Raw genomic sequence first — 7,381 nt, 5'->3', positions numbered from 1 at the left:
GCCTCGGCAACAGCGGGACCGCTGCCAGCGGGATCGCGAGCCTGGCCGCTGTCATCAAACGCAGCCAGGCGAGAGCGGAGCGTGTGCAGCGAGAGCTCGCAGTGATGACAATCAGCTGCTCGAAAGCTGACCGCGCATGCTTTGCTCCTAAACAAACGACACACACATCGTGTGTATCCCCTGCCGCCAGATATCGTGGGCAGGGAGAAACACAGCGTTTGTAAAGCCGTTCGCTCGCCATAGACTTCTATTGTTTTATATATGAGTGCTTGTGCGGACAGACAACAGTAAATAGACAGACACATACACAGAGCGCTACTGAAGAGCAGAAGCTGGTTTGCGCCCGGCCGGATGTGCCTTTATGCTTTCTGGTGCTTACGTCACCCTGCTCGTGACGTCTCGCTGCTCCATTGGACGGATTTGACACGTGCTTCAGAACGCGGTCACGCAAGGGGCGTTCCCAAAGCGTCTCGACGCAGCTCGAGTTCCTGAAGGGGAACTGGAAATGTTGCTGGAGACGGGCTTATTGAAAATGCAAACTCATTCTCTGCCAGCAGGAGGCGCTTTTAGAGTGATAAAACTAGCGGTTTCTCCAGTAACGGCTGTAATCAAAGCAGCTCCGCTCATGAATGCTACTTTATCAGATCTAATGAAAATACCATCGAAACTTTTCTGAAGACAGTCAGTTCCCTTCAGAGATACATTCATATAAAACACCCCCGCCGTGTAACGTGCAGTGCTCATGTTTATTCAATGAAGTCAAACGGCACAAATAAATTGATGTATGGGAAACTGGTAATGTATATCGAAATATCGGAAATGTGTTTAAAAGTCATATCACTGTTATTTAAAAAAATTATATCGCGATACATATTGATATTGTCCAGCCCTAATTGTGATATAGCCTGGTTCGTTGGTCTGTTAGATCGGATTGCTTTCTCACTACAACCGAACCGCTCCAGAGTTCGTTTTCAATCGAGCCGAGACCACCTCGTTCAGGCGATCTCGAACCGATTGTTTTGGTGCGGATCCGAGCACGATTGCCATGTTCACATGTGCCCAAACGAACCGTGCTAAGGGGGGAAACACGCCAGGTTCCAAAACAACAGGCCAGGTGTGAAAGCACCCTTTAATTCTGGCCCAGATCCGGCCCAGATCCAACACCTTGCTCCGGCCCACATACTGCGTGGATTTTGGCAGTGGTCCACAAGCAGGCCACTACACAGCCACATTTTAGCTAATAATGAACTAAATAAACCATAAATATACATTATCTGGGCCACACTAATCCTTAAGTGAGTTATGCATCAACAATACTCAACATTGTAAAGAGGAATTTAAAAATGTCCTCCATAAATGTTCAAATAAGGTCAGAAATGTGTCCTACTTGATAAAATCATCCCGACCCAAGTTTTGCACAAGCAGCAATTAAAATGTCAAAGATAAATATTCAAAGACACATTCCAATACTTAAAAAAAACTGTTCTTCACAAGTTTGAACTTAAATGCTTCTCACTCAGACTCTACCTACACAGTAAGTCTGTGGGTGTCATAGCTACGCTGTGTTAAAGAGCGCACAACGAAGATGAAATGTTATATAGCATAAGTCTTTAATCCAACAAGGGTAAATCCAACAAACACAATGTAGTACAGCAACATTTAAGACATGTAGACATAAAACCAGACAAACTCAAAGTGAACATACAGGAACTTAAGTACTCAGAACAAACAAGAGAACAAACAGATAATTAACTAGATACACCTGGGGCCCATTCTTCGTACGTCGCTTACTCAGTTAACTTGTTGACGATTTGACATGATCTTGGATTATTTGGTTCTTCGAAGCTCATCCTGGACTAGCTGTCATAGCAACAGGTCCATAAACTTAATCATGCTCGGGAGCAGGCTTATGTCATGAAAACAGGATTAGATTGTATCTTTTTATGTGGAACTGATATTTAAAATCTATCCCAGCCACTGTTACTCTACTACAAGAGAACCCTACTAATCCAGGGACAATCATTTAGTCAAGTCAGCTTTATTTATATAGCACTTTTAACAATACAGATTGTGTCAAAGCAACTGAACAGCATTAATGAGGAAAATAGTGTGTCAATAATGCAAAGTGACAATAGTAAACACTCATTTTTCAGTTAAAGACAGTTCATCATTGAATTCAGTGACGTCATCATCCAGCTCAGTTCAGTTTAAATAGTGTCTGTGCAATCAAGTCGACGATATCGCTGGAAAAGAAGTGGAAATGAAGTATTATTTAAAATAATAATAATTTAAAAATTAATTTGAAAATAATATCATAATGTTGTGTAATATAATACTATAGACACAGCCAGTTTTACACATTGAAAGATTTATTTGTGATAAAATAATTGCTTTATAATTGTATTAGAGTCTTACACACATGCTGTACAGTTAATCTGAGTCGTGCATTAATTTGAGTGGTGACAGATATTATGGGAGTGGCTTGATGGAGCACAGGAGATGCAGATAACATGATCTTGACCCTTAGGAAACTTTAATTAATGCTGTCACATAAAATTACAAGAATTGCTAATTACAACACTGAAATAATAATGTAAAGCCTGTACATATACTAGAAATCGTGAATCATTTAAAAAAAATAAATAAAAACGGAGCACATTTGATTTATCTATTATAACATTTATGTAGTTTTGTTCACTTGGTTGTTTCCTTATAAATGTCCAGAAATTCAAGGTCAAGTTTTTTTGTCAGGTGTCTTTTTTTAATTAAAAGATGTCATTATGCTGCTGTCTTGCCGCCAGCCAATCGCTGCATTGCTGAGCGTGGTTTTAAGTATCGATACACCTGCCCTTTACGGGGAGCACGAGAACGTGCAGTAATCTTAGACCGCTTAATCCAGATATTTCAATCAAATCCGCAAAATTTTTTAATAACCAAATTAGCCAGAGATCAGTTATCACGATTAGAGTATCTGGCATGTTTCAAATCATCTCCGATGTATTAAGTGAGGTACTATGAACGGGCCCCTGAACAGAATAATACAATCAATACAACAAGGGAAACGGTGCAAAAGGAAAACAAAGTCCAAATTAACAGAAACCGTGACCGTAAGAGTACAATCATTATAGTGCACTTCTGTTTTTATGCTGCACACACATACAGTATATTAAAAAAAAACTGCCATTAAAAGCATGTTTCAAAAAATAAATTGCTGCGTATGTAGCCTTCTTAAGACTCACATCCAGATCACCCTGCATCAGCTAACTGTGTTGCATCCTACTAAAAGTAGTCAAATTCTATTAGGCCATATTTACAATTTCAAGCTTCCATTTCAATTAGCCAGTGTCAAGTGTTACAACCAGCAGTGGTCCTCATCTGTTTTATAATATATGGGGCATGTCAAATGTGGGACAAGTTGGCTTACACACTAATTAGCCAATGCTGACTGTGCCAAATTGTTATTAAAAGGTTAGTTCACCCAAAAATTAAAATTAGGCCATAAATTACTCACCCTCAAGTCATCCTAGGTGTATATGACTTTCTTCTTTCAGACAAATCCAGTCGGAGTTATATAAAAAATTGTCTTTGATCTTTCAAGCTGTTTAATGCCACTCAGCGGATGTTGCAGTGCTTCAGTCCAAAAGAAGTGAAATAAAAAGTGCCCCTCCATTAAATAAAAAAGTGTCTCTCACAGCTTTGGGGGGTGAACAAAGGCCTCCTGTAGCGAATCGATGCGTTTTTGTAAGAAAAATATCCATATTCAAAATGTAATAATCACTTTAATCTAGCTTGCACTCACTGTTGTACACGGAAGCAGCTCCGGGAGCATGACGTATGAGTTCAGCGCTGCGCATGCGCCAGTGAGTCTCGTGAAAACCATCGTTTGTTAACAGGAGCAAACAAACCTCTTGGTTTATATCGAAATCCTCTGACATTCTTCTTTACAAATGCTCATTTTGTACTTCTAATTAGTGACCGTTGTTATGTTATTTTCTCTCCCCTGCGCTTCCACATTCGTCACTTCTGAGCGGCACATGCACAATGCCGAACTTATACGTCATCCGCCTGGAACTGCAAGCTAGATTAAATTGATTATTACATTTTAAATGTGGTTATTTTTCTTACAAAATCGCATTGATTCACTAAAGGGGGCCTTTGTTCACCCCCCGGAGCCGTCGTTATTTTTTTTTAAGGAGGGGCACATTTTATTTCACTTCTTTTGGACTGAAGCACTGCAACACTCACTGAGTGCCATTAAACAGCTTGAAAGATCAAAGACAATTTTTTATATAACTCCGACTGGATTTGTCTGAAAGAAGAAAGTCATATACACCTAGGATGCCTTGAGGGTGAGTAATGCATGACCTAATTTTCATTTTTGGGTGAACTAACCCTTTAATTATATGGGCAATATTTGTCATTTTATATGCTAGCCACATTTGTGGCATCATATAAGGGCCACTTTAGGCTCACAGCCAGATTAGCCAGTGCTCACGGTGCCATATCTTTGCCAAAACTTGCCCAGATATATTTTACACCTGGGAAAAATGTATGGCATAATATAAGGGCCACTTTAAATTCACAGCCACATTAGCCAGTGCTTACCATGCCATATATTTGCCAAAACTGGCCCAGGTACGGTTTAGGATAACTGGGCCACATTTGTGGCATGATATAAGTGCCACTTTAGGCTCACAGCCACATTAGCCAGTGCTTACCATGCCATATATTTGCCAAAACTGGCCCAGGTACGGTTTAGGATAACTGGGCCACATTTGTGGCATGATATAAGTGCCACTTTAGGCTCACAGCCACATTAGCCAGTGCTTACCATGCCATATATTTGCCAAAACTGGCCCAGGTACGGTTTAGGATAACTGGGCCACATTTGTGGCCTCATATGTGGGCCACTTTAGACTCCCAGCTACATTAGCCAGTGCTCACTGTGCCATATCTTTGCCAAAACTGGCCCAGGTACGGTTTAGGATAGCTGGGCCACATTTGTGGCCTCATATGTGGGCCACTTTAGACTCCCAGCTACATTAGCCAGTGCTCACTGTGCCATATCTTTGCCAAAACTGGCCAGATATATTTTATACCTGGGCAACATTTATGACATCATATAAGGGCCACTTTAAACTCAAAGCCACATTAACCAGTGCTTACCATGCCATATATTTGCCAAAACTGGCCTCAGATATGTTTTATACCTGGGAAAATATTATGGCATAATATAAGGGCCACTTTAAATTCACAGCCACATTAGCCAGTGCTTACTGTGCCATATCTTTGCCAAAACTGGCCCAGATACGCTTTAGGATAACTAGGCCACATTTGTGGCATCATATAAGGGCCACTTTAGGCTCAAAGCCACATTAGCCAGTGCTCACGGTGCCATATATTTGTCAAAACTGGCCCAGATACAGTTTAGGATAACTAGGCCACATTTGTGGTATCATATAAGGGCCACTTTAGGCTCACAGCTACATTAGCCAGTGCTCACGGAGCCATATCATTGTCAAAACTGGCCCAGAATCATTTTAATGTACCTTGGCCACATTTGCTGAAACATATGTGGACCACATTTTGTTTACACCCTGATTAGCCTTTATCGATTGTGCCACATTTTTGCCAAAGGTGGACCACATTTGGTTGGCACTATTTGGGCCATATTCACTATTTACCACGTGGCCACCTTAGGGTCACATTCAGATTACACATTGCCGTGAACACCACATCTTTTCCTACAGAGGCCCACATCTGATTTGATAAATTTGGGACATTTTTGCTATTTTACATGTGGGCCACTTCAGGCATACATCCATTTTGTACGGGCCATAAGTATGGGCCATTTTGTACCGGCCATAAGGCCACCAGTGCCGTATCATTGCCTAAAGTGGCCCATATCCGCATGCTATCTGGGTAGGCTATTTATAGACGGTGCTGGATAGTAACTCATTACATGTAATCTGGATTACGTTATCAGATTCCAAAAATTAAGTACTTGTAATTAGATTATATTTCATTTTAAAGTACTCAATCAGACTACAGTTAATTTTTATTGATTGTATTACATATTCAAGCAATAGCAATAAATTATCATTAAAACACTTTTTCAAGTAAGCAGTGGAAAGTAATGCATTTCCTAATTTGTTGATATGCATCAAATGAGAAAAAAGGGAGCAGGAGGAAACAAAAGATCTGAAAAATAAGAAGAATAGAAATAAATAATAAAAATAACAGAATAAAGGCACAGGAACAAAGAGAACAAAACACATTAACTGACAAGTAAACACAATTAAACCAGAGGTCTGTTCTTCGTACATGAATTACATGGTTAGCTGGATTTTATTGTTGATTTTAGACAATCCAGGATTGTTTGGTTCTTCAAAGCTCATCCTGGAATTGCTTTCATAGCAACAGGTCTGTTAGCTCAATCCTGCTTGGGGGAAGCTTATTTCACGTTAACAGTAAATTATTTTGAAAATAATTAAAATGTTGTGTAATCTAGAATAATAGACTCATTGAGCGATTAATTTGTGAACGAATAATTATCTCATAATTTTATTGCAGTCATGAGCCATGCATTCATCTGAACAGTGAGCTTTTATGTTATGCATCACAGGAGATGAGGCCACTTCCCAAATCTCAACACACTTTAATGATGCACAATTGATTTACATCAGTTATGTCTTAAAATGGATCTTATGGATTAAGAGACTTTAATTAGTGCTGTCACGTACAACGAATCTGCTTCAAAATTAAATGAACTGCTAATTACAATACTCTTGACATTGAAAAATCCAAAGGTTGTACAAATTATTTTCTGCTTTAAAAATGTCCAGATTAAGGCATTTTAGTAGACAGTATATTAAGGCAGCATTTTTCAGCTGTATCAGTAATAATGTTTCACCCCTGTAGCTCATTTCTAATTGGTAAAGCTGATCAATCTTATGTTCATAGACTCTACAGACAAACTATCAGAGACTTCCTGTTGCCGGTGATGAAAGTGATTCTTCACATGAGAGTGTTGCATCTCCTTCACTGAACCGTGAGTAAATCACCCTCAGAAATGACAAACTGATGTCAAAAATAATAAAGTAATAGTTGAAATGGATTATAATTAAGTTTATCTCTAGTAGTTGTATAAATTAAGACGTATCTGCAAATTGTTTTTGAGAGTGAGATTCTTACACGATTGTTTTTAAGGTTGCATTTAAAATATGTCTAATAAAGTCAAGTCAAGTCAGCTTTATTTATATAGCGCTTTTAACAATACAGATTGTGTCAAAGCAACTGTACAGCATTACTTAGGAGAATAGTGTGTCAATAATGCAAAATGACAATAGATAACGTCTCGGTTACGTATGTAACCCTCGTT

At 39.2% G+C, this 7,381-nt stretch overlaps 1 long non-coding RNA gene across 1 annotated transcript in view; it reads left to right on the top strand.

Moving 5' to 3' along the window:
* The window catches only part of LOC107572899 (uncharacterized), a 14,066-nt gene extending 7,020 nt beyond the window's left edge, over positions 1-7,046 (top strand). Inside the window, exon 3 of the long non-coding RNA XR_001607424.1 lies at positions 6,964-7,046. This is a non-coding gene — a long non-coding RNA (uncharacterized lncRNA). The remainder of the gene's footprint in view (positions 1-6,963) is intronic.
* Positions 7,047-7,381: the final 335 nt, after the last annotated feature.

This window comes from Sinocyclocheilus grahami, unplaced genomic scaffold, assembly GCF_001515645.1.
Source record: "Sinocyclocheilus grahami isolate Dianchi unplaced genomic scaffold, SAMN03320097.WGS_v1.1 scaffold1830.1, whole genome shotgun sequence".
NCBI classification, from domain to species: domain Eukaryota; kingdom Metazoa; phylum Chordata; class Actinopteri; order Cypriniformes; family Cyprinidae; genus Sinocyclocheilus; species Sinocyclocheilus grahami.
This window is presented reverse-complemented; position numbering and strand designations above follow the sequence as displayed.